Below are 26,500 nucleotides of genomic sequence, written 5' to 3'. Positions count from 1 at the left end.
CCTTTACAAAAGCTGCCCAGGTAATCCCGCGCCTCATCAGGTCTAGGAGCCACCGCTTTGGGGAGGTGGGGGCGTGGGTGGTGAGTGGCAGAGAAAGAGCCTCTCTGGCCCCAAAGCCACCCTCCAGCCACCGTGACCGCTGACACCTGTGCCCACGCGTGGCCTCCGCTTCCGTGGCGCCCAGCAGCTCTGTAAGCTGGGAGAGCCTTTCTCGTAAAGGAAGAAGCAGAAACGCCTGCTTTCGGCTCCTCTTCCAGCCTTTTTTATTAAAAAAAAGAAATGGCCTCTGGCCACCAGGAGGACGATTGTGGGTAGTGTTGTAGAGCTGTAAGCAGTGTTAATGAGCTGCAGGATATCAGACACAAAAAGAAAATATTTTCCCTGCGGGCCAAACAAAATTAATTTTAAAAATTAATGTAAACCACTAATGCTGCAAGTGCCTCCATTAAATTATGGGACTGTGACATGTACAATGCCATATTTCCACCGTTGAATTTGTTATCTAAGAGGCGCTCATTGTTTGTTACGGTGTGAAAAGCTGTTTTCCTCCAGATAAGCGTGTTCATTGGTAACCTGGATCCCTGCCACCACCCGTTCTCCACACCGAAGCAATGCCTTGTGGCATAAATGCAGACAGGCGCCCTGCATTTAATATCAGAAATGTAAATCAGAGGCGTCCAGCCTGGTTTTAAATGGCTTTGGTCTTCCCCAGGATGCAATCCGGGGGAAAGATTTCTTCCCTCTGCCGCTTCTGGCACCGCTGCTTCGGCAGACAGGCCCTGAAAGAGGCTGATAATTACTAAACAAAGTGTCTGCTTTCCACGGAGATCCCGGGATCACTCTGTCATTAGACCGGATTTATTTCTAGGGCTCCATTCACGCTGTGACAGCCTGGGATTGATAAATTCTGTGTTTTAATTTCAGGCAGAAATGAAACTGGTCAAATGCAATTTGGGAAGGGAACAACCTTGATAAAACGGCTGTGCATCTTAATGCCTACGCACAGGCCCAGGGTGAGGAGGCATCTGGGTGGCGTTCTGAGACTCAGCCAGCAGACAGAGCACGTAGCCAGGCTGGAGGCGGTGCCGGGGCAGGCAGGGAAGCACGTATAGTGCGGGCACATGGCATCCTACCAGGGACAGGCCCCTTCCTGGTTTGTGATAAAGGCGTTGCCTCTGCAAAACGGCGAGGGCAGGCGTGTCCTGCGGGTGAGGGCGAAGCCCAGCATGTGCCCTGATAGCTCATGCTGGTGCCGGTGCTGGTGCTGGTGCTGGTGCTGGTGCTGGTGCTTGGCTCTGGGGTCAGCATTTCAGACACATCTGCAGGCCACTGCCCAGGGAGTCACGCTGGCCCGGCCCAACCCGAAGAGCATGTGAGTTTTCACTGTGCCTCCACAGTCTGCTTCCCAAGGTGTTGAATAAGCTCAGGCTCAAAATTTTTTCCCAAAGGGAAGCCAAAATCACTGGGTCCTTGGATACTCTTTTTGGCTTCTGTTTACTTACTTAGCATCTAGCAAATTCAGCACCAATTCACATCTGAGGGTGCATCAGTAACCAGTGAGGGCCCAGAGAAAACCTGATTAGCAACAAGCTCATTTCCATGGAAACAGGATAATTAAGATGCTGTGTGAAAAAGCATTGGAGAGCCCTGACCAGTCAGCTTTTGGGGGTCCTGCAGGGGGCAGCCCATCCCTGCCCTGATGTGGAAACAGCTGGACTGACACTCAGGAGGGATGTTCTAGTGCTCTGGGGGGCTCTGTGGGGCTGTTGGGATTTTACTGGGCTCTGGGCACTTACAACACAGGCCTGTAACCACAACCAGGAGGGTGGTCAGGGCTCCACCCCTTTCCTTCCAAAGTCCCCACTTCACTCACAGAAAGCCGGTGTGCTCATTCATGACTTGTTGCTAAAAAAGACACAAACTGACTCATTCAAACAGGCCCATCAGGTACTTGTGGCTAAAGGCGTCCAACCAGTCATGCTAATCGCATACTGTATTAGAGCAGGAACTGACCTGCCATCACTGAGAGGATCATAGGTCTGGTTTGCCAGGGACCATCCCAGCTGGCGTGTGGTGTAGTTTTAACAGCACCCCTTTCACTCTGAAAAGCACGTCGTGTGAGTGCTGCATGGTGCAGTCACCCTAGCTGCCACCCACAACCTAGCCAGTTTGCTCAAGGCAAACAACAAACCATCATGGGCCCAGCGAATCAGGATCTTTTGTTTAAAAGTTGTAGGTACATACGCTGAGCAAAATGGGCCAAATAAAGTTTAAAAACCCACAGAACAATACCACACTGTGTGTGTGTGTTGTGTGTGTGTGTGTGTACATCAAAGGTATAAATGCATACTATGCATAATAAATATGAAATGGGTGGTAGTATGTCCCCATGAGGAAGTATTTGATGTATATCTTTCTTAAGCTGGGTGGTGGCTATAGGTTACTTTCCTTATAGGCAGATACATTTCATAATTTGAAAATAAAGTTTAAAAAAGCTTTCAAGATAATTATGATTGCATGAAGGGTCAAGATAATTATGATTGCATGAAGGGTGTGTGTGTGTGTGTGTGTGTGTGTGTGTGTGTGTGTGAAGCATCTCAAGCATCGCTGTTTGCTGCTAGAGAGGCCATCACTGGGAGCATGAATGAAGCTCTGCATTTTGCCTCAAGAACACTGATAGGCGGGGGGACTCCAGGAAGAGGTGTGGTGTGACTGGCACAGGGGTCTGCCCTGGTACCTGGCACCGATGTTCCTAATACTCAAAACTACGGGTTGCATCCCAGACTCCAGCATGAGAAAGCTAGCAGCTCGCATCCGGGTGGGTTTGCCGCCATAGACGGCTGTTCAGTCACATTCTGTTGCAGGTTGACATTTACTGTTGTGCCCTTGCGGTCAGCACCTGCCCACAGATTTCCATAATTCCCCTATTTTCTTCTCGATCCAACAATTGCATAACTCGGTCCTTTCTCCCACTGCTTACAGTAAAGAGGGAGATGCACAAAGAGAAACAGGGGAAACTGGAAAACGTTGTGCTGAGCCGAAGAAGCATCATGCTGAAATCTGAGGGAATCCTCCTAGTCGGTGAATCCTGGGGAGGCTTTATTTCTGCCCTGGAGACAATTCTTAGGCTTGTAGCCTCCCTGCAAACATCATAACTGCATCGCATCCTGATCTCATCCAGAGACGGATTCTACGCAGGAAGGACCCATGCACCCCCCCCCCATTGTTTTTGCACCTTTACGGTTGATGGGTATTTTCAGGCGTATTTCTGGACTCTGTCTGAGCCGGTAGAGGTAGAATCCCAGCCGCACTGACTAGGTTATGAGAGTGGCCAGGAATGGCTAAAATGGCCCCAGAACGAGACAGGCCCCTTCCACATGGGAATGGATTTGTCAGGAAGAAATGAGACCACAGAGAGAGTCATGAGAACCTGGGGTTTGGGCTGATGCCCCTCTCTTTCTGTCCATTATGATGCACGTTAGCACTGTTTCACCGGGCAGGTGGTCATTGGTAAGCAGGTGATGTGGGTGTTTTATTTGGGGGCCCCTGGTACAGTGATCTGCAGGCAGCAAATGATTAGTATGAGCCTCTTGACTGTAACAGCCATAGCTCACCTTTACCGAGCACCCACCACTGTGGGCCAGGCCCCTCGGGAACGCACTTGACGTGGCTTTTTACTGTCACTCCTTACCACCCCCCTCTGAAGTAGGGATTTGGAGGAGTCATGTGAAATTGCCACTTTTGTATGTCAAAACCAGTCCAGTGTTGGCAATTTTATGTGACCATCTAATCATCTTTTTTTAAAAAAGAAAACAAATATCAGCAACTTTCTGTTCAGTCTGATAATCTTCCAGTCTTACAAATGGAAAAATTCAGACACTGAAACTTGCTCAAAGTCACCCAGCCAACAGGCGACGGAGCTGGAACCAGTTCGTCCCACTCCAGGACTCCGCACTGAACCTCCGCAGGGTGCTGCCTCCTGAGTGGATGGCGAAGGTGTGGTTTCGTGGGTTGTTGCACACCACAGCCTGCTTGCTCTGAGGTCAGAGATGGCTGGTCAGCTGAACCAAATGTTCCCTGGAGTCGAGGGTTATGCTCGCGACGCTCTGTTGAGAAAGAATGAGATGCAGTGAGCCCACCAGAACTCCGGGAGATGGGAAATCTCTCTTTAGGGGCTCAGCTCCCCTCTCCAGCAAGGAAAGGAGTCAGTGTGGTGCCAGCTGAGGTGTTCCCAGCAGGACTGGCCCAGTCAATGAAAGCCTTCCATGCTGAGCCAATCAAGAGAGACCTGGACAAAAATCAGACTCCTTCCTGCCCTGGAAACCCATGCCTCGAATCTGTAATTCATTGGTTAAATCGAGTGTGCCGCTCGTGGGTTAGTGGGGGCGGGGCGGGGTGGGGGGCAGCTTCAGTGCTCGAATTTCTAGCATCAGAGTCCAGTCGGGAAGAAGGAACAGGGCTGTGACCTTATGCTTCCCACAAAGAGAAACCAGCAGGAAAGGTTTTAGGAAACTGATGAGCTGGTGGAAGGCGCTAGAACAATGGCGGAAGAGGCAGAGCCCCCAGGGGCTGGATGAAACACAGTTCTGCTATTGCCGTTCAATGAGACTGAATAAAGTTTCGGGATTTTTATGGGACTTGTAGCCGTTTTTAAACTTTCATTTTTCATAATGTCACAGATAATCTCTTTATCTATTATCTACTGGCTCTTTTCTGAGAGACATTTGCATCAAATAGTGCTGCGCGGATCACGACAGTCTAGTGGGGAAAGCCGCTGGAAAGGAAAGGTTATTCCCTCCCTCTGCTTTCACGGGCTTTGTTCTTGATTCTCACACATTTTTTTTTTACATCTGAATTCGGGTATTTCTGGAGTTTTTCTTTAGAAACCCTTCCATTCGGAGATCTAAGCATATTCAGACTCCAATCTGTATATGAGGGGTTACAAAGCCTATGTTCACTGAAAGGGAAGCATCTACTTTGAAACATTTGTTGGACGCCCCATGTCCTCCCAAATCCCTTCAGAGTATTTCCCACAGAGGCGGCCATGGTAAAAAGGCGGGCACTGCACCAAGCAGGGCCCTTTCCGCGCCGGCCTCCCAGGGGTGGGTAAGCAGCAGCAGGGACTGGGAGCCAACCCACTCCTCCCAGCAGCACGGGAGTGTGTCTGGGGGATGGCTTTCCTTTCACCCCGCCTCCCGGGGGGGGGGGGGATAATAAATGAGGGCTCTCTGGGGCCTGGACAGAGCCTGGGTGGGAACCAAGGAGCAGCCTGGGCTCACAGGGAGGGGAATCAAAAGCCAGCCATTTATGTGCAAAACCCCATTGGAAAAATGACCTAGAAAGTGGTGGGGAGACGACTGATCGCTTCTGTTCAGTGTCTATGGCTGAGCTCACCCCGCAAGCTCCAGGGGGCTCTGGGAGGGACCTGCGTTGTTCTCAGGCCTCCCTGACAAAGCCTCTCACAGAAGCCTCTCCTCTTCCCCTCCGCTCCCTCCTCTGCTGCTCCCGACAGGACACCCCTCACACAGAGCCCAGAGCATTTCTGTCCTCCCCAAAGGAGTATGAGCTGTCTGCAGAGGCCAGGCCCGGGCACCCACCGAGGCTGGTCTCTGCACTCAGGTTCACAGTGGCCTCCCAGAACAGTGGCCCGGGGCTCGTTAAGATGAGGGAACCAAGGCCCAAAGAAGTACCCAGCCCCTGCTAGCTGGAGGGCAGTTCTTCATAGCCTTTGAGGGTCGTTTTGGGGTCCTGCTCTCACCCTCGCAAAGGCCTGTGGGGAGGTGATGCCGCCTCCCCTGTCCCACAGGACACTGAGGCCCAGGGCAGGGGAAGTGATTTGCCAAGTTCACGGGGCTGGTGGCTGAGTGGCCTCAGAACTGAGATCTTTCTGAGCCTCAATTCCTTGTTTCTACCGACTCTTTAGATAGAAAGGCAGCAGTGATTGCAGCTGCCGTGAGCATTTGGTTTGAAGAGAAGGCCACTGCCTGACTAGTAAGTCATTTCCTTGTCCCTGAGCTTGTCTCTCCAGACCTTTGATGGGTCAGCAGACTTCTGCATCTTTGTGACTGGAAAGAAATTTCTGTTAAGTCATAAATACACTAGAAGCCCTTGTGACTAAACACATGAGAGTGTTCTCTCCTTGGGCGGGGAAAGCTCCCAGTGATGAGGCAGGAATGTAGAAACAGCGTCTGAGTGTCAGCTACACATAACAGCTTGCCTGGTTGTAACAAACATGCTTGTAGCTGTGAACGGAGAACTCCCAGCTAGAACGGAGTTTGGTACCATGCAGCTTTCCTTCTTTAGTGGGGCTTTTCTGTGTGAGCTCTGTGAGTTCCGTTTCATTGTATAGACATTTACTACACTTCTCCTAAGCAGACTGCGTGCTTTAAACAAAACAAAACTGTATTTGACTTGCTCCAGTTAAAGGGAATTGCAGTTAATGTTTCGTCACCTAGATTCACAAACTCGCCAGTTACAGATTGGCGGCTTGGGGTGGCAAAAGGACACTGAGCTGAGACTCGGAGACACTGGTGCTAGTCCCTGTGTGCCCCTGACAGTGCCTCGAGAAGGGCTCTGCTTCTTTAAGGCTCAGAAATATCTGCTTCCGGGGAAATGACAAAGATTGGATGCTCCTGGGTGTGAGCTGGTGCCAGGCTTCACCAGATGTGGTATGAGAGACCCAATTGGCGGCTGCCTGCTTAGAAGCTTTTGGTTCAGGGACATGACTTCGCTGTGACAGGGAGCCGTAGTTCCTGGAACAGGAAGACCCACTTGTGGCCCCCGTGCCTTCACTCATGCTCCTGAGAGCACATTCCCAGTCCACAGGTGCCTCAGGACTAGTGCTGGTCTCATTTCCCTCACCCTGATCTGGCCTCTGAGCAGACAATCCACCATTCCCACCAAGGGGACTCAGCCTTCCCATCTTGTGGGGACTAACTAGCATTTTGTGTTTAGGAAAGAAAAAGTAAGCATTGCAGATAATAGGGGGCTTGTTGACCGCCCAGCATTGCAGATAATAGGGGGCTTGTTGACCACCCTGCAAATAGTATTTGACATGAATCTCTAATTCCATAATCACCAGACTAGGGTCTGGCCCTGATGCAAATGCCATAGCAGGTCTCTCGGCCTTGACCATCATTGAAATGCAGGTGTCCTGGGTAGTGCCTGCTCTCCCAAGGTCTATGAGGGTGAGGGCCTGTAGAAACACACATTGTTTCGCCCAAGTTCTCAGTAGGGCTGGAGTGGAGCATAATAGTTTGCATTTCTAGCAAGTTCCTGGATGATGCTGGCCCAAGGACCACGCCTTGGAAAGAAGCTGTCTTTCGATAGCACTGGCAGGCAGGCCTCATCCCTCCTCAGGAAGGGGACAGGATGGTTCCGATGCTGAGCTCTGCACATTTAAATCCGAAACACAAGGCAACCAGGCTGGGAGCCCTTCTTCCCTCTGTGCATTCCAGGACCACAGGGAGAAGCTTAGCAGTGCTCCGGTCCTGGGCCTAAGGAGAGCTCTCTGCAGCTGCCTGCCTCTCTGTACCCTGCAAGCTTCCTTCCATTTCTATAGATGGAAGTTACATGAGCGGAGTGAGTGGTAGGGGTGGGTGAGTGCGTTGACTTTGGTTAGGGATAAATATGTCCTAACCACCAAAACGGAGTGGACAGTAAGAATGATTGCTAGCTGCCGCCTGGGCAGATGGGCAAAGCTGGCACCGAAGCAGGCCCTGCCAGGGGCCTGGTGCTATTTGGAGGAGTATCATGCTTGGCCATTTGTTCCTGGCTGGCCCTCCAGGCATTGCTCCTCTTCAGCATACCTCCTCGGTTCAGGAGCGCTGGGGTGTTGTGGCTAAAACCCAGGAATTAGGAGTTAGGGTTGGCACGCCCAGCTCGGGGCAAGGAGGTTTCCGAACCATCCCAAGCCCCATCTCGTTATGTGTAAGATGGAGAGAGTACTCTCTGATTTATCAACCTCTCCGGTTGTGGGTGGACCTAACTGCACATGTTGGCTGTGCTGCTGTGCTTCCTGGGACTGTCCCTGAGGTCAGGCTGTCTGCAAGGAAGAGAACCACAGGGTAGCCTTGGTGCACTTCAGAAACACTAGCCTTTCTGCCCAGCCAGCGTGGCTCAGTGGCTGAGCATTGACCTATGAACCAGGAGGTCACATTTGGATTTCCAGTCAGGCCATATGCCCTGGTTGTGGGCTTGATCCCCAGTGTGGGGTGTGCAGGAGGCAGCCAGTCAATGACTCTCTCTCATCATGGATGTTTCTATGTTTCTATCTCTCTCTTCCTCTCCTTTTCTTTCTGATTATATATATATATATATATATATATATATATATATGCCTTTCCCTGCATCCTTTCATCTTGTTTTCTCCTCCATACTGTGAAGTTGGAGTAAGTGCTTCAGTCAGAACATCTTCTGGCTTAAAAGGACTCAGCTTATTGTCAACAGGAATATTCGGGTAGCAACTGTGCCGTCTAAAAACCCAAAGAGCAGAGAGCCTTGCTTCCAAACCACCCGATATGGATGGGCGGCTGGTTCTGTGGTTCCAGGCAGGACAAGCACCCTGTCACGCTGCCCCTGGCCCCAGGTTGCTTCAGAGCTGCCCGACACCGGCCCTGTCCCTGCTTGTTCCTGCCTGGCCCCTACCCAGCCATCAGAACCAGCAGGCTCTGCCTCCGCGCCACACCCCGCGCCAGCGCAGGCTCGAGCTGCAGCCAATCGGCGCGTGCACTGCGGGTGACCTCCCCCGGGCCGAGAATAAATTGTCAAGTTGCCCACCGCAGGTCTCACTCATCTTGGCTAATTAGGAGAGTCAGCATGAGCAGCGCGGAGGCTCTGGGCGCTCCGCCGGCGCCGGCCGGGGCGAGCTGGGGGCAGGTCGCGCGCTTCCCGGGGGCCAAGCTCAGCCGCTAGAGTGCCCGCAGGAGCCGCGGCCAGCACCGTGCCTCCGGGAGGCCCCCAGGCGCCGCGACTCGGCAGCCAGCAGGGACCCGGGACAGGCTAGCCCGGTGGGGCGCCGAGCGATTGCCCACCTTGGACCGGGGCTGGGTTCACCCCGCCTGGGATGCCGCGAACGCCGCCCTTGCCGCCTACCTGCAGACCTCTGATGCGCCTGTCCTGGGGACTCTGAACTTCTGGAAATCCGGAGACCTCGTCGGGTGGTTTTGTTTTTGCGTCATCTTAAGCTAGTCTTTGGCTTTGGGATTCTCGGCTACCTGGATACGCCTTTTCCTTGGTGGGTAAGTCTCCCGGCGGATCGCAGCACCAGCAGCCAACCCCGGGGAGCACCAGCCTTTAAAATCGCAGCCTGGAGCCACCTGGGGATAGAGAAGAGGACTCAACTCCCCACCAAGTAAGGGCGCTCTCATCCCCCCTTCCCTCTGATGGGCAGAAATATAATTTCATGGTAGAATTTTCATTAAGCACATTGTCTGATAGGATTGGCAATTACTAACCAGGAAAATGAGTAGCAATTAGGAGTTCAGTAATAAATGGAAGTCTATTGTCCTAATTGAGTGGAATCACTGATGGGTAATGGCAACACTGGATTCCTCAGTTTAATTAAGAGTTTATATAATTATAGTGCACTTTTTATTTCTTGGGGGAGCCATGGGGTAGGAATTAAATAACCAGTGTGATGGTTAAGAAACCCATTTAATGGATAAGTAACCCGTGGGTTGAAATAAAGGTGGGTGCCTTGCTCAAGTGATGTGAACTTAGATGAGTTCCTGACAAAGGGCTGTGTCCGCTTGGGTCAAGCAGGACTTTCTTTTGGCTGCTCTTCCTGCCGGATGCAAATCTGAAATGCTTAGAAGCTATTAGGTCATCTCTGACACTGGCACTCTGGCATCTGGTTGTTTCAAAGACAGCAGAGCTCAGCTCCCCTGCTGTGGGATTAGCCCATCCGTGTTTTCTGTAACTGCTTTCCTCATTCCCCAAGAATGAAACGAGTGGGTCCTTTGCGAGTGTTTTGCTGTCTGGGGATTCTGTACCAAAAATCTCCTGATTGAGCTGTTAAGCTGTAAATGTTGATAGCTGAAGGGCCGGGTGAGCTTCCTGGAAGTTATGCAGCCGCCAAGCAGAGCGTGTGTGTAGGTGTGGAATTTGTTTGAGAACTAATCTGTAATTAGAAGGATGTTATTTTCCTCTTTGGTGGTGTATTGTTTCCTGTACTATTATGTTCTCATGAAATTGTTCTCCTTGTGGGAAGCAGTGAAACTGGAGAGAAATCCCTTCTCAGAGGATAATTTTCTTGTATTTTTGGTGTAAGTCCCTGGGAATCCTTTTAACCCTACATTGGGATTCCTGTGTTTATTTCTCTAAGAAGCTCCGGCAGTTTGGGAAATCACTGGGTTTCAAGTATCCCGGTAAATAATCAGCACTTCGGGTAATAATATTTATTTGTAGCCTTGACCTCTTTTTCTTGTTCACATGAGGTCTGGGTTTTTCAACAGGGTGAGCTGACTCTCTTCTCTGGAGAACACCCATCTCACACAGTGGGCTCCGGGAGCACCTCTAAGCTGCATTCACTCCAGTGGCCGGGGGTGAAGCAGTACATCTTTAAAACTTAATAGGGTTTAAAGTTTGCAAAGGACTTCGGAAACTTATTCATAATCGCCGTAGTTAATTAGAGAAAGCATTTCTGTGTGTGTCCCTCTCAGCCTCAGCCCTTCCAAGTGCTCTGCAGGTGCCTGGGGACAGTGCAGCCAGGTGACTTGAGGGTATGCTGATGTTACTGCCCAGAATTTTTAGGAGTTAGGTAAGGCCTTTAGTTGAAAGACTCTGGTTTTCCCTTTGTCCCCAGCCCTGTTTTGTCATGACTCCCATGAAATTCTAACACACTATGCCTGTCCTTCCAGAACTGGCTTCTTGATGCAGGCTTACCTCTTTGGTTTTCTGTTTCCTTCTGTGATCACATCTTTGATTTGGTTCCAAATTCCCATGGAGGCCCTTGCTTCTAAAATATTTACCTAAAATCAGCTTGAACAGATAGAAAAACTGAGAGGCAGGCTGTGGGGCTCCGGGCAAGTTAGAAATAGCTTCTGGTCAAAAAGCAGATTCCAAACTCTTAATCAAATGATCCACCTTGGAAACAAGAAACAGACTGGCCTACAGGCTCTTAGAACACACTGTTAGTCTGAGGGCAGAAGCACTGGAAAAGACAGCAGCCACCACCTCTGCCTCTACCTTTTCTCATCTTCCTTCCCACTCAGTCTTGGTTCCCTGAAGAGGCGGTGGAGTGGGTATCAGTCACAACCTGTCTGCTGGTTGCACAATGCAGGTTACTCACTCTGCCCGAGCAATGCCCCGAGGCCACACTGTAACAATGGAGCATAGAGGAGAGTAACCCTCAAGTTGGTCTTGGCCCCTGCCCAAGGGGATTAGCTACTGGAAGTACCTGAAAGGCCTTGTTCAAACACTCACCTGTAACCCAGTGTTCCTTGGCCTGGATCTCAAGGGCAGGGATCAGAGGTGCCTCTTTGTGACCTATAAAATGCGATACCAATCTCTATTTCCACTTGACCCCAGTGGTTCATAGAACTCTTCCCATCCTGGACTCGGGAGAGTACTTCAAGGTCATGGAGGCCCTTGCTCCCCAGAGTGTGGGCCATGGATCTGCAGCATCGCATCACCTCGGAGCTTGTCAGGAATGCTGAGCCTCAGATGTGTCCCCTTTGAACAGGATCCCCAGGTGGTTTGTAAGCGTTGTGTCTGGTGGGGTTCTCCACGATGCAGACTCTGCCATAGAGTCTGGAAAGCAGAATATGTATCCAGGAGTGCACGTAGGTTCAGCACCTGTGGGCGGGAGGAGGCAGGTAGGCAGAGGGAGAAGTTAAGCTGCCACACAGGCCCAGGGACAGGCTGCAGGACCCCCCACCCCCACCCCCGAGGAACTGCAGAGTTGTCCCATGTTGGGCAGCGATGGCCAGGCCTGGACACATCCTGGACACTCGTTGCAGCCGGGCAACAAGTCCTCACTGGGCGGTGCTCACCACCCACCGTGGGGTAGGGAGAAGCCCCTCTCCAGGCCGGGACTTCTCAAAACAGGGCTCAGGACCAGCAGCACCTTCACACAGGGCACTTGGTGAGATGTAGGTTCCCGAGTCCCACCCCAGATCAGCTGAACCAAAAGCAGCAGGGGTGGCACCCAGAAACGCATGTGCAAACACGTTCTCCAGGTGACAGTTCAGGTCTGAGAACCACAGCTCTAGGACAGCTTTTTTTTTTTTATTCAAACATTTAAAAAAAGACACCCTTTATTGTTGAAAGTATGCATCTATGCACAAAAGTTCTTTGGTTGAACTCTTCCCACCCACCTAACAGCTTTATTGAGAGATGATTCACATTCTACCTTAACAGTAAAATTCATCTTTTTAAAGCATATAAGTCAGTAATTTACAAGGTTGTGCAACCATCCCCACTAATTCCAGAACATTTTCATCATTATTTGTAGAACATTTTCATTGCATTTCACCAAAAAGGAACCTCATATGCATTATTAGTCACTCTTTCAGCCTTCTCCCAACTCTGGCAACCACTGAACTGCTTGTTCCCTGTGTGGATTGTACAGGCCATTTCATAGCAGTGGAACCATATGTGACCTGTGTGTTTCTTTTCCTCCACTTAGCAGGAGGTTCATCCATGTTGTAGCATGTATCAGCACTTATCTTTTTAATGGATAAATAATGTTGCATTGTATGGATATGCCACATTTTATTTATTAGTTGATGAATATTTGAGTTGTTTTTTCTTTTTAACTCTTGTAAATAATGCTACTATGAACATTCATGTATGAGGTTTTGTGTGGACATTTTCCATTCTCTTGGGAGTAGAACTGCTGGGTTGTTATAGTAATCCTGTGTTTAGCTGTTTTAGGAACTACCCAGAGTGTTTTCCAAAGTGGCTGCATCATCTTACATTTCTACCAACAATGTACCAGAATTCCAATATCCCTATAGGCTTTGCAACCTTTGTTACCGTCTCTCATTTGATTATATCCATCCCAGTGGGTGTGAAGTGGTTTTGATTTGCATTTCCCTATGGACTAGTCACCTTGAGCATCTTTCCTGTCCTCATTGGCGGGTCTCTGCTTTGGAGAAATGTTTGTACAGATCCTCCGCAGGGCAGCCTCTTACTCCTTAAGGAAGCTTTCCTCTCAGGATGGCCTCTGTGTGTCTAGTCCTGTGCAGTGGCTTTAGGGTTTACATAAGAGAAAGCCCAAGATGTACACTGTAACACTGGCAAGTGTAACCGGGTGTGGGACAGGGGACGAAGAGGTCCGGACAGCCCACTGTGAAGGGCCGACCCGAGGAGAGTCACACCCTATCACCGTTTGTGCTGCAGGAAGATGTTGTGTGGGTGCTGGGACAGAGTTTGAGTTGGGGTTGCAGGGAGGTTTTTGTGGAGGCTGGAGACGGCTGGGAAGGCCCTAAGTGATGAGAGGGCAAGGGAAGAGTAGAGAAGAGAGGGCCAGAAGTCCCCAGTAGGCCTTCCACGGAACCCTGCTCGCCTCTAAGGGACCTCAAAACCCAGGACTGCTTTCAGGATTATGCCCCCTACTGGCCTTCGAAAGGAGACGTGATTCTTCTGTTTTCTCATCTGGAGAAAGACTACTTGTCTCCCCTGTTTCTCAGGGCAGTTAAGGTTCCTTGTAATACTCTCTGTGTAAGTGCTTGAATGGCGTGGTTATGTCACAGGGGAGAGAGAGTTAGCAGGTGTCCCTAAATAGTCTCTAATTCCCTAGTAGCACATCTCAGGTGGCAGCGCCAGGTCTCCCAACCCCCCAGGGCAGGCGCCCCTCTCAGAGTCCCTGAGGCTGTAAGGTGAGTCCTTGGGGCTTCCATCAGCCTCTCTTACTGCCACATGCACCGTGAGTCTGGAAGAGGGGGGCTCAGCACGGGAGTGTTCAAAGCAAAGCCCTTATCATGCTCTCACCCTGCAGGGGCCTCTGCATCTATAAGGACGAGACCAGATACCTTACACTTGTGCCATCTGACTTACCAAGGTGCCCTCTCAGCCTTACAGGGGAGGAGACCCACGCTCCCAGATGGGGCGTGGATGGTGTCAAAGATCAGGTGATGGTGTGACCAGGACCCGACCCCTGGTCCAACTACCCCTGGCCCAGTGGCCTTCTCTGTGAGTTGTATTTTCCACGTTGCTAAGGGCTCACAATGGGATGTTTTGGTTCTTGGTCTATAAGTGGATGCTCTCCCAGGAGGCCCAGGGTCCCGTGACACCAGGCATCCGTGTTTGTTTGGCGTTGGCACGGTGTGTGTTCCGTGGGAGTGATATGTTCCACGTGCCGGGAGATCAGCCTTGGAGGCACTGACGAAGTGTCTCCGAAGTGTGCAGAGAGGTTGAGGTGTTGGGATGGCTCCTGAATGTACTTCAAGTCTCCGTTCTTTCCAGGAGCCCTTTGGTTGAGTGGGTAAGAATTGGAGTATTTGAGTCACTGTTTCTTGAACAGAAACGACACAAACCCCTGGCAGTGCGCAGTTCAGTGGGTCAGGATGTGTGTGTCCTGAATAGCCACACGCGGGACCGCGGCTTCCTGCATCTGTCCCCAGCTGAGCTCTCTCGGGGGCACCTTGTCTAAGAGAAGGACGTGTCGGAAAAGGTCGCGTGCCGGTCAGGCTGGCGTCATTGGAGCCCTCGTTGACATTCACCAGGGTGCTCGCTCAGAGAAAGCGAGTCCTCTGGAAAACAAAGCACTGTGTTGCGGAACAAATTATTCTGCCTCTAACCATCCGTTTCTTCTGTCAGTCAGAAATGTCACCTGCTTATTTCTTTAAAGCGAGTTGTATCTGTGTGGAATACGTCGACACACTGCCCGTTTTTGTTTGTTTTGATTTTGAAGAACAGGACGTGTTAAAGCTCTTTGGAATCAAAGACACAGATTGGAGGTGGAAGGATGGGCAAAAGTGACATTTTTATCCCATTATCTGATTTTCTTTCTTTCTTTTTTAATGCCAAGTCGATGGGAGATAGATCTGCAGTTTCTTAGTATTATTTGGGTAAGAGTTTTGCCATGAAAACCTCTTCACCTCCAGTCCCCCCGGTGTCCTTGTGCCAGACACCAGTCACCTTTGGTTGATGACCTGATTGTAACTCAGGACAGCGCCACGCCTTCCAGCAGGCTGAGCAGCCACATGGACACCAGAGGAAGTGCGTCAGTCTAGAAATGGACCCAGTGACCACTTGGAGGCATCTCTGGGGCTTGAGGCTTCGCCTCCACGGTGTGCCCTCCTGCCTCCTTGCTCTGCCCCCCTAATTCCAGACTTAGAAATGCCCAGTCGGTGGTGTTGGGGCAGGTGCTTCAGGGACGGGAAACAGCTGCCATCCTAAGTATCCAACAGTCTCTACCTGTACCTTCCACCTAAGACATGTACAAGGCCTTATAGGCGGGAGCTGCAAGTGTTAGTTCTCCTTCCAGGAAAAGAAAGAGTGAGCAGGAGAGGAAACATTGTATTGTTAGGGAGACAGCTCTGCCAATATGGCTGCTTTGTGTCCTAAGGAAGAAATACGCGTTTCAGGACACCCTCCCCCATGTTCCTGAAGCAGAGGCATCACTATACTGAGGACTAGCCGGCAGGTGCTCTGGCACTTCCGTGTATTCAACCACAGAAACCCTGTGAGACAGACATATGCACAGGCTCACCTCAGAGGTGGTGCGGGTTCCGTCCCAGAACACGCTATAGAGCGCGTGTCACGGTAAAGGGAGTCGCACACATGTTTTGGTTTCCCAGTACATGTGAACGTTATGTTTACAATATACTATAGTCTATTAAGTGCCCAATAGCACTATGTCTTAAAAAGCATTATACATATCTTAATTAAAAAATGCTATAGTGCTAAAAAAAGATGCTAACCATCATTGAGCCTTCAGCGAGTCGTAATGTTTTACTAGTGCAGGATCCTGCCTGGATGTTGATGAAAACGCAAGATCTGTGTAGCGCAGTAAAAGGAGCACATAAAATGGGATGTGCCTGTATGACGACGCTAAACTTGGCGAGGTTGCTCTGTCCAGGTGTGGCCCGGGGCCTCCTGGCACAGTGGTGAACACGTGCCTGGCACACAGCAGGAACTGACTGCAGGACGCGGCAAGGGGGGTTTTGTGGGACTCACCGAGTAAGCATTGGTAACCTCTGGGGACAATTTGTTTGTTTTGATGGTCATTAAATGGTGTGTTTCTCCCCACAGAAGGACATTGCTTGCTTACCATTATACATGTGCTCCGGATAAAAACTTGGTGAATATGGTTCAATCTGGTTTCATATATACCCCAACCTGGTGGCCCGGGTGTGGGCTAGTGACTGGATGCTGAGGGGTCTCCCACTTTGTGTCCGTGTGATCCTTTCTGTTGGTGATGTTTTAGGGCAGTTCTGTTGAATGGGCAAGTGGTCCAGATGATGTCTTTTAAGGGCTCCTCCTGCTCTGTGAGTCTTCATGTTCAAAGCCTCTAAAGAATGTAGCATAAACATTTTTCATTTTGTCACTAAGGCTAAACTTACAGTGACATAGCCCCTTCAAAATGGCATAAAACAGCATTTGCCCTTGCACTGTGCTCAATGTTATATGCCCTGGAAATGCCGGGCAGCCATTGCCTGGTCTTGGTTTTCAACATTGGCTAACCACCTGTTGCTCACTGGGAGAAATGGAAATAATGACCTTGAGAACTGGAATAGTGTGGCATTGATGTTCACAGGCCAAGCATGCCAGAAGGTGCTGGACTAGGTGTCTTATGCAATAAAGATGTCTAACAGCACAGCCATTGTGCTCAGTCATGCTTACATCCAGGTACTCCTGGCATTGGGCGCCATGGGCTGCAATTTATTCTTTCCCTCCCTCCCTTCCTTCTTTCCTTCCTTCCTTCCTTCCTCCCTCCCTCCCTCCCTCCCTCCCTCCCTCCCTCCCTCCCTTCCTCCTTTTCTCCCTCCCTCCCTCCCTGCCTCCCTCCCTTCCTCCTTTTCTCCCTCCCTCCCTCCCTCCCTCCTTCCATCCTTCTTTTCTCTTATGTAAACACAAAAATCCCACTGAAATATATTTCATCTACCATATCTGGAACATTGTAAGTAAATAGTGGAAAATTAAAAAGGTTCAGCCTTCTCAGACAAGCTTTCTGGGCACTGGATGAGATCAGAGGAGGCCAGGATACCACCTCCAGATCTTTAAAAGTGCGTCTCATCCAGATCTGACAGCTCTGGGGGCTTCCACTTGAAGTCTATGGGACTAACTCCATTTAGGATTTAAGAGAGTCCCTGCCACTCCAGTCACCTCTGATTCTTAAAAGAAAAATTATTTCTGCCACCTGTAAATAATTATGTTTGTCACATACTTGGTTCTTAGTTTCAAGCTTCATTCGTACATGCGTGTTAGGACCTGAGATAGAGTAGTGAAGAAAATGGAGAGCCTCCCAAAACTCATGTTATGTAGTGCAGTGTACATAAGCTTTTCAAAAAATCTTCACTGATTTTAAGAGTCTTTGTTAGACCACTTGTCATTCATATGTGCATACACATATATACTTGTCATTCCTGGTTAGGCCCATCTGTGGTTGGCCTACTTCTTAAAACGAGGAAAATGCTGCGCTCAGCAGTGCTGTGCTGGGAGGAGAGAGGGTCACTGTGATTAGAGTCCCCTTAGTGGCTGCACGGAACTTGCCACGTGTAAGAAGGCCATGGAGGGTGGTCATCAACTCTTCAATGCTGATGGGAATGCTCTATTGCTCTATTTTTATCTTTACTTTTTAAAATATGTTTTTTATTGATTTCAGAGAGAGGAATGGAAAGGGAGAGAGAGAAACATCAGCAATGAGAGAGGAAATCATTGATGTTCCAGACAGAGATGATGTGAATGGAAGAGTCTGGGAACTTTGGGAGATTCAACCTGGAAGATGGTGGCTGTTGGGTGATGCTGAGCATGATCACCAGCCTTCCTTCGTGGTGCCCATTCCCCGTGCCATCTGCTTGGGCCTGTCCTGCCTTCGGGGACACAGTAGTGCAGTGTGTCATAAACCGCCGGTGAGATGGAGATGAACTTGACACATGGCATTGCCCATGTGATCACATTTATGTGAAGATGTATAGGATTGTTCTCCTCAAAGATCCATTCATTTCTTTACCAGATACTTAGACAAGGTAGAGCTCTCTAAAGGGAAGCTTGTGTGCATGTAGAGATACGTTAGTAGGCCTGCTGCTTTGCATTCACTTAAAGAAAGTTAATCGCTTCCAGGAAGGAATTCCGCCTGTGAAGTATTGGTGGTCAACGTGTTATGCTAAGAAATGAAAACCTTTAACCTCACAAATAGTTACTGAACTTGGCTGTGCGTGGAGACGTGAGTGGGAACACCCGCAGCCCCAGCACAGCGTGCCAGGACGCCCCTCTCACTGAACCCTCGCCCTCGCTGCGCGCCTTCCCCTTTGTTAGTGATTCGAAACAAATGTCCTGTTGTTCTGTCTGGGACGTTTTAAAATGCTGCTTCCCACAATGTCAGGAGGATTCTCTGACCCTTTTCTACCCACTCCATTTTCTAGTGTGTTTTTTTTACTGAGATTTTTCCAAGGGACCTCTTTAATAGTCATTAAGAAGCTTCCTATATATGAACAGGTGGCTCAGTTAAGTTGGAATGGTCATCCTGTACACTATAAGTTTGGAGATTTGATTCCCCGGTCAGAGCACATACCTAGGTTGTGGGTTCAATCCCCAGCCCCAATTGGGGCACGTGCAGGAGGCAACCGATCTATGTCACCCTCACATAGCTGTTTCCCTCTCTCTCTTTCTCCCTTCCCTTTTTCTCTCTAAATCCATTGAAAAATTATCCTCAAGTTAGGATAAAAAAAAAAGAAGAAGAAGAAGCATCCACAGATGGGATACCCTGATGAAAGGATGAAGTATCCTTGCCCCTAAACCCCCCATGTCATGGGTTGTTTGTGCTATTGAGGAACCCCCAGTATGGGTCCCAGTGATGATAATGAATTTCCTGGTATCTCACAAATGGTCCAACTACATAGAAGGAAGACTATATCCCATAGCCGCCCTAGCAGCAAGGTGCTGTCCTAAAGCTAAGTACACCCACTAATGGCTATAACGAAGGAGTGAAGTGCTCTTTCAGGGCATACCCTTAAAGGGCCCGGGGCAGGCCCATCTAGAAAGTGGGCCTGGCGGTTGGGGCCACAGCCATTGTCCTGGGCCACAACATGGCTGTGGGATTGGAAGGCAGCAACGGCAGAAATAGTGTATCTAGAAAGACCCCATGTCCCTGACATGACAGAGTGCCATGCCAGGCCCGGAATGCCCGCCTTGGGACATTGACTTTGAGAGAAAGAGCTCTTGTTTAAGCCACTTTTATTTCAGGTTGCTGTCACTGCAACCAAACATAACCCTACCTGACCCAGTGGGGAAGTGGCTCTAAAAGGAGCCATCGTTTTCCTTCCTAAGTTTCTCACATCTAGGAGTCATTTCTTCTATCAAGTCTTTTTGTTGCAGTTACACGTCACACTGGATAGCACTTCACTGTGGAGCGTGGCCAGTGCTGGCGGCACACGGAAGTCAAAAGTCTCTTACTCACTAGCATGTGCTCTAACCAGCTTTACCGAAATGCCGCTCAGGGCCTCGTGCGTAGTGAAGTAAAGGCATTACTGATTAGCCTGTCATGTGGCAGCCAGGCCAAACCAGGCTTCTGTGATGCGCTGAGTCACATGCCCTAGAGCAGCAGTGTTTCCTACCAGGGGCGCCTTCCGAGGGGCTTTCTTTCAGTGTATCTCCACATACACAGGTGATCATTGGGAACTCCCATGTGTATGTGTGTGTGTGTGTGTGTGTGTGTGTGTGTGTGTGTGAGTGATTACATCTGAAATAGCAGGAAATGTCTGCTCCTGACTATAGTACCAAGAGGACGGATGACCCCAGGTCATTAGCTACTAACAGACCTTGGTAGTTTTAGCGAAATGGAAAAAGTACCACCGGCTTCTTAATTCTACCAAGAGGATATAATTAGAAAATCCCTGTGTTTGAACCATCTCAGCATCAGAAGCGACTGTGCCATCGTTTAGTAATTATCTTTTTAGCTGATGCCAAATATTGGGAGGCATCGCCAGACTTCTGTGTTCTGGGGAGCCCTGTGGAGGGAGCTTCTTGCTGTGTATCTGACATCTTGAGCTGTGGCTGTGCAAACCCCTGGGCCAGGAAGGGGGATGGTCAGCCTGCTCCCCAGCAGAGTGGGATTCTGGACGTGGAAGTCGCCTCTTCTAACACTCTCAGAGTCAGCGTTTCACCACTGGACGTGAATTTTGAAGATGATCTGGCAGAGCCCGATAAGCTGGGGAAACTGAGGCCCAGGGGATCCAATAGATCTTCCCAAGGTCACGCGGACCTAAGGCAGCCCAGGCCGGCCTCCAGACCTCAGATTTCTGTACCCTCCATTTCGAGGACTAAGTTTGGCAATGTCTCCACCTTCATTTTTGTTTGAAAGGTTAAAAAACAAGCACCACGAATGGTGTCCTAAGTAAGTCTCTTCTGAGCATGTCAGGGTTTATTTCTTCTCTCATACCTTTTTATTTATCTCTTTATTTGACAGAGGGTGTAGCCCCCCGACTGAGAACTGAAGGCATAGATTGCCCAGCCCCTCACGTCCTGCCTGGTGGTGGATCACTAATGGTGTAGGAAATGAGGGCAGTGCTGGAGTCCAGGGTGGGTGCATGCCTCTTTAAGAGATTTATGTGGAGGTCTGAGCTGGGGAGACAGCACAGTGGTACATCATCATGCAGGCGACATCAGAGACTTTCTTCTTCGCTTGGGTGCATTATCATAAAAAGTGATTTAGACTGGAGCTGATTGATGCAAATGGCCCTATGTTCTTTCCTATCATTAGCGGCCTCTTTCAGTGGCCAGAGGCAGTGATTAAAGCTGTCATTTGGAGCTGCTCATTAAAGACAAGCCCCAGAATAGCAAGAGGAAGAGAGGTTGGAGAGGCATATATACACATGTAGATGTATGTATATGTGTGTGTGTGTATTTTTTTGCCTTAACAGTGCATCATCCCTCTCTCCTGATTGAACTGCTGAAATCAAGGCTGCAGGAGACATTCCCACTGAGAATATGGAATGCTCTTTTGCAAGTAATATTAGATTTTCGGGAGTGTCACAGTAGATTCTGATGACAGCTTGCCTACGTATTATGCAAGGAGATGAGGAGGGTATTGTGTTAGGGGTGTTTTGTAAGGGATTGACCCTGGTGAGAACTCATTTAGGCTCCCTCTTCCCAGGCTGGGGACTTCGGAGGCAGCCATAGGAGAGCCCAGGGGAGGGTTGCCCAGGGTGGCAAGTCCCATCATGACAGTGTTAACCCCGGGATGGAGAGGAGGAGAACAGTAGGGGGGGTGGTGAGGGGGCTCTGCTGAGCCCAGAGGTGTAGGTGCCCAGATGTCAATCAGAGAGAGGGGGCTTGAGTAGTCCTCCAAACAGAAGAGGAATGGAAAGGAGGGGAACAAAGCCAAGATCCTACGTGCAAGAAGAGAGAGAAATCTGAGCGTGGTCTCTCTGGCTCCTTGGGGTGCTCCAGTCAGGGCAACGTGACCAGTTGTCAATCACCCCTGTAGTCAAATGGCTCCGGTGGGTACTGCCCATGGTGCACACAAACACACGTTCATATCCACAGACACGCTGGCTTAGGTTCGTGTCCAAATGGTGCTGTAAGTGACAAACACTCCTCCGGGGCTCTCCACCCGCTCTGAGTGAGCTCCTGCACACCTACAAGGAGCGGGCGGAAGTGGAAGTGAGGCCGGGGAGGAGCCACCGTGATGCCTCACCTGAGACACTTTCAGATCTGAGATGTGACTGACATCCCAGCAAACTTTTACAGAAGTCGGTCGGCAGCTCTCCCTCAGAAATCCCTCTGGGAGAAGAAAATAAGAAATTATCAATTTAATTTCTCAGTCTAATGAACTGGTCGTATACATAAAAATTTAAATTACTTTTTTTTTATGAAAATGGAGACCAACATCAGTTATGCCACCACCACTGTCTCCATGACAACAACTTGGCTGTGGCAGTTCATGTGACTCCAGTCACAGCCCCTTGAAATGAAGCAAAGGAAAGTTTTAGTTTTTCTTCTGTAATTTACTGGACTCTAGGGGCTCCCATGATGGGGTTAAGTGGAGGTTGCTTTTTGGTATGGCCGTCAAAGAGCGGGGGGAAGTGATGAAATTATTCCTTCGTGCCGCCAGGCGGGGGTTGGAATATGCAGAGAGAGCTTCCTTGTCAGGTTCTGAGCCAGTTGTTGGCTCGGAGGGTGTGGCCTTTGTCCTCACTCCGCCGCACACCCCGCGGCGCTGGCCTGCTTAGCCGGGGCCTGGCGCATCAGGGCCTATTAGTGCTGATGCTGGGCTGTGATGTTCCTCTCCTCGGGGAGCACGCGCAGAACTGCACAGAGTCACTGGTAATCTGCGCTTACAGCCTCCCCCTGGGGAGAAAGCCCAGCCAGCTGGCACGCTCGTGCTGAGCGCATTCGCTTCCCCTGGCAGGCGGGCAGCTTGGCGAGGGCCCAGAGGCCAGCGGCTGCAGAGCTAGCCTCCCCCAGCGCCCGGGCCGCCCAGCTCCGGGTCACAGGCATTGCGCACTGCCTTCCAGACTGGACACCGGCTGAACTCACAGTCTGGTCACTGCAGCTCATCGGCCCCGGCCTTTCCAGGCAGCCTGGGTGGCTCCCTAGAAATAAAGCAAAAACATGAGTGCTGGCTGAGGCACAGCGGGCTGGCTGTCTGCATTGGGGGTAATCCGGGATGTCCCCTGTCTTCCTATTTCTCCCAGGCACTAGGTCAGTGACACAGAAAATCTCCTTGTGAGCTCAGCCCCCTGCCTTTGGAAAGGGGTGTGGACACCTGCCGTGGATAATGGGGTGGGGAGTGGGTGGAGTTAGGGGGACATGAGGAATCCTGGGTGTGCATATACATGTTAGAAAATGGCTGGAGAGGAAAAATAAACGGGCTGGAACTCCGGATCCCAGATTCGTGGGTATCCTGCTCAAGCTCACCACCCCAGCACTCTCATTGTTGAGTTGAGAGTCCCCCACATGAACCAGGATCCTACGGAGGGAGCAAGGCCTGGGAACCCCTCGGCCCTGCTCACTGCCGCTCATGGAGAGGCTAGACTTCTCTCAGTTGACATGGCTTAGGATTTTTCAGGATTCTGACATGGAGGACTTTCCTGCCTAGCCTACCAAAAAACATGCCCTACAAGGTGTGTGGCTTTTTTAGGAGGAACATGTCAAAAGCCTCATTCTGCTTAGGAGCCATCCAGACACTAGCGTGTGGCCCCAGCTGGCACGTGTAGAGGTCGCCTGGGCTGCTTCTACCAGGTGTTCCGTTGTCCTGATACGAGATTGGGAGGAGGCAAAGCAGTGTGTTCTGTGAGAAAGCTTTGTTTTACTAGAAAGTATTTAACAGAGGGATTGCCACAAAAGGGAAAAGACAGGGACCCATCTGAAATGCCTTCTGGGCACCACCTTCACATTTCCCCTGGTCCTGTAACCTGAGTCCACTGAGGAGCAATGCCAACAGCAATGGTAACTTCTAGAAGCACATCCTCTGTGCTGGACACTACGCTGGGCTCTATGTGGGTATCAGGCCCATTTGGCAGATGAAGACCCGGGGCTCAGAGTCTTCTCAGCATCACTTAGCTACCACGTGGAGGACCCAGGGTCTGGCCTGATGACCACACCCTTGTCCACAACTGACCTGGCTCTGCAGCTCCTAGGGGCCCCTGTGGGCTGCAGCTCGGATTCTGCACTTATGGTGGGATGATGTGAGGACTCTAAGCTCCACGAGGGCAGGGCTTGCCTACCACCTGGTCCCCAGTGTCTGATACAGTGCCCTACTAGCTACATGTGCTCAATACATGGTTGCCACATGGAAAAGGGAATGAATGAGTGGTCAGGGTTAAAATTGCATGATTTTAGAGTAAGTAAATATGCTTTGCAAACTCAAAGACACATTTCTCCAAATAGGATGTAAAATGGAATTTTTTATGATCAGAGAACCTGGAGCACGAGCAGTAGGAATTATTGGAGAGGGAATATGGGATTATTGATGGAATGGGTCCCGGAGGAGATCTTAAGGGACAGGGTTAAGAGCACAGAAGAATTTTTATTGACAAAAGAGGGCACTTTCTCCTTAGAGACCAGAGGAAAAGGGCAAAGAAAAGGACCCAGTCAGTGGTCTTGGGCTTTGATCACTCGGGAGTGCCTTCAGATGCAGGGGATAGAGAGCGCGACGGGCAGTGTCTGAGATCAGCAAGGGTTGGTTTTTCCACGTGGTCGTAAGAAAGCCACAGGCCATAACTCTGTCAGGGGCTCAGAATGAAGATGAGCATCTTTGAGATATTTTCCCCTTTTCCTCATGGCCACACCGTGGCTGTTGCAATTCCTGGCATCGTGTCTGCGTTCCAGAAAGAGTCCTTGTTATCCCTTTGATCTGAACAATAGGAGCACCCCCACCAACTTCTGCTCAGAGCTCTCTGCTGACCTAACAGTGAGGAGGAGGGCGCGAGAATGAGCATTTGGCCTCTACCAGGGATGTGAGGGAGGTGCTGGGAGGGTCAGGTGCGGGCTCTGGGTGCTACAGTAGATGCAGGGATTAGTGGGGTCTGAGCCTCTACTGGACTTCCTCTCTGATGAGGAATAAAAGAAAGTAGGGTGCGGGATTCCTAAGAAACTCAGTGAATGGGAGAGAAGTGGCGATCTAACTGCGAGATGCCCAGCTGGCATGGCTCAGTGATTGAGTGTCGACCTGTGAACCATGAGGTCACGGTACGATTCCCGGTCAGGGCACAAGCCCGAGTTGCAGGCTTGATCCTCAGTGTGGGGCATGCAGGAGGCAGCCGATCAATGATTCTCTCTCATCATTGATGTTTCTCTCTCTCCCTCTCCTTCTCTGAAATCAATAAAAATATACTTAGAAAAAAATGCACCTGTGAGTTAGTATAACTTTAAGTTTGGGCATTATAGTTTTGTGGCATTTACTTTTGCTGAAATTTATGTCCTCTTGTTAGCTTTCTTCTCCCACCCCATGCAAAGGAAATGGAACCATTACACGAAACAGAAAGGATTCTCTTCAGTATAAGCAGCAACTTTTGTCCAAGATGTCCATTCCAATCAGTCTTTCTGCTTTAGAAAACATATTTCCACAAACAACTTAACCTGGAAAATGGGAAAACAAACCTAAGCAAAAACAGCTCCAACTAGGGTCTGAGAGGAGCCTTCAAAAGAAGCTCTGAGATAAATGAGTTTGCATCCTTTCCTTCCTCTTAGACTAGCCTTCTAACACCTGTCAACGTGCTCATTTACCAGTCGCAGGTACATTCTTCCTGGTTAGAGAACAAGTCACTAACTTTGTCTAGTGGAGACTGGAGCTGGGCCCAGGAGACCTCTCTCGAGAGGCCAGGAGGTGGCCTGGGCTTTTGGCTGCCTCTTGAGGCAGGTCAGCTTCCCTCCGTGGGGAGTCAGGCAGGTCTCAGAGGACCCTCTCAGCTCCTAGCATCCTCTCCGCCCTCTAGGGGTCCCAGCCCTCGGGACAGCAGTGTCTTTCTGGAGGGGCTGCCTCCTTGCGGATTGTACTTGGCATCTCAGTCTGTGCCTTCCTTTTCCCCTGACCCTCATTAACCAAGAGGAAAAGCCAATTCCAAAAAGGACTTCATTTCCCCCATGTTGTGTATTTCATATCCGCAGAGCACGCTGTGCCCTATTAAGAATTAAACTGTGATCACTAAACTCATCTCGTTTGTGCCAGGGGCTTTGTTCAAAACCTGCTTCCCCAGCAAAGCGGGGCCAGTGGATTAGTGATCCCCCACGCTCCGTGGAGTGGCTCTCATCTCTTTGTGATGCCCTTGGCAAGGGGCAGAGACAGAGAAGGAAAGACAGGGAGGGAGAGCAGGAAAAAGAGAGAAACACAAAAGAAGAACAAGAGTGAAAGAGGCGCTCTACCTGCAGCCCGAGTTTTGTTAGAACAGGCGCATTTGTCAGGATTACTGGAGGGAGAGCTGGGTTTGATCCTGTGCTCCGCTGGGATTGGAAAACGCTTTATTGTACCTTTTTAAGCATCTTGCAGTTAGATCAGAACAATGCACGGTGTGTGTGTGTGTGTGTGTGTGTGTGTGTACATACACACCATGTGTACGTGTTGTCTCCTTGGAACACGCCCTGTTTCAAAGCACTGCTGGCCGGGTAGACCTCAGGCTTCCTTACAAAGGCCAGATATGGAAAACCGCTGGGTCTCAGTGGGTCTCCCTGTCTCGCAGACCTTTTCTTCCCTTGCCCTGACTCGGATCAGCAGGATGCGCTCCTGTCAGACAAATTATAGCATCTATGAAATGGGGATATCGACATGTGCGACTTGATCTGCTTTAATAGGGACCCGGTGGGAGCTTCCTCCCTGCCCCGCTGAGCTTTGTGTTCTTTATGGAAGGCAGCCGGCCCTGGAGGAGGCAGCGGCTTTAACCCCTTGCTGACA

General features: G+C 50.2%; 1 protein-coding gene across 1 annotated transcript in view; it reads left to right on the top strand.

Moving 5' to 3' along the window:
• The first annotated feature begins 8,811 nt into the window (after positions 1-8,811).
• Positions 8,812-26,500, top strand: part of AUTS2 (AUTS2, activator of transcription and developmental regulator) — a 172,413-nt gene continuing 154,724 nt past the window's right edge. The window contains exon 1 of the mRNA XM_023753454.1: positions 8,812-9,352. The gene's annotated coding sequence lies outside the window, so the exon portion shown is untranslated. The remainder of the gene's footprint in view (positions 9,353-26,500) is intronic.

This window comes from Myotis lucifugus, unplaced genomic scaffold (assembly GCF_000147115.1).
Source record: "Myotis lucifugus unplaced genomic scaffold, Myoluc2.0 scaffold_45, whole genome shotgun sequence".
In the NCBI taxonomy this organism is placed as follows: Eukaryota; Metazoa; Chordata; class Mammalia; order Chiroptera; family Vespertilionidae; genus Myotis; species Myotis lucifugus.
Note: the sequence above shows the minus strand (reverse complement) of the source record. Positions and strands in the feature narration are given on the sequence as shown.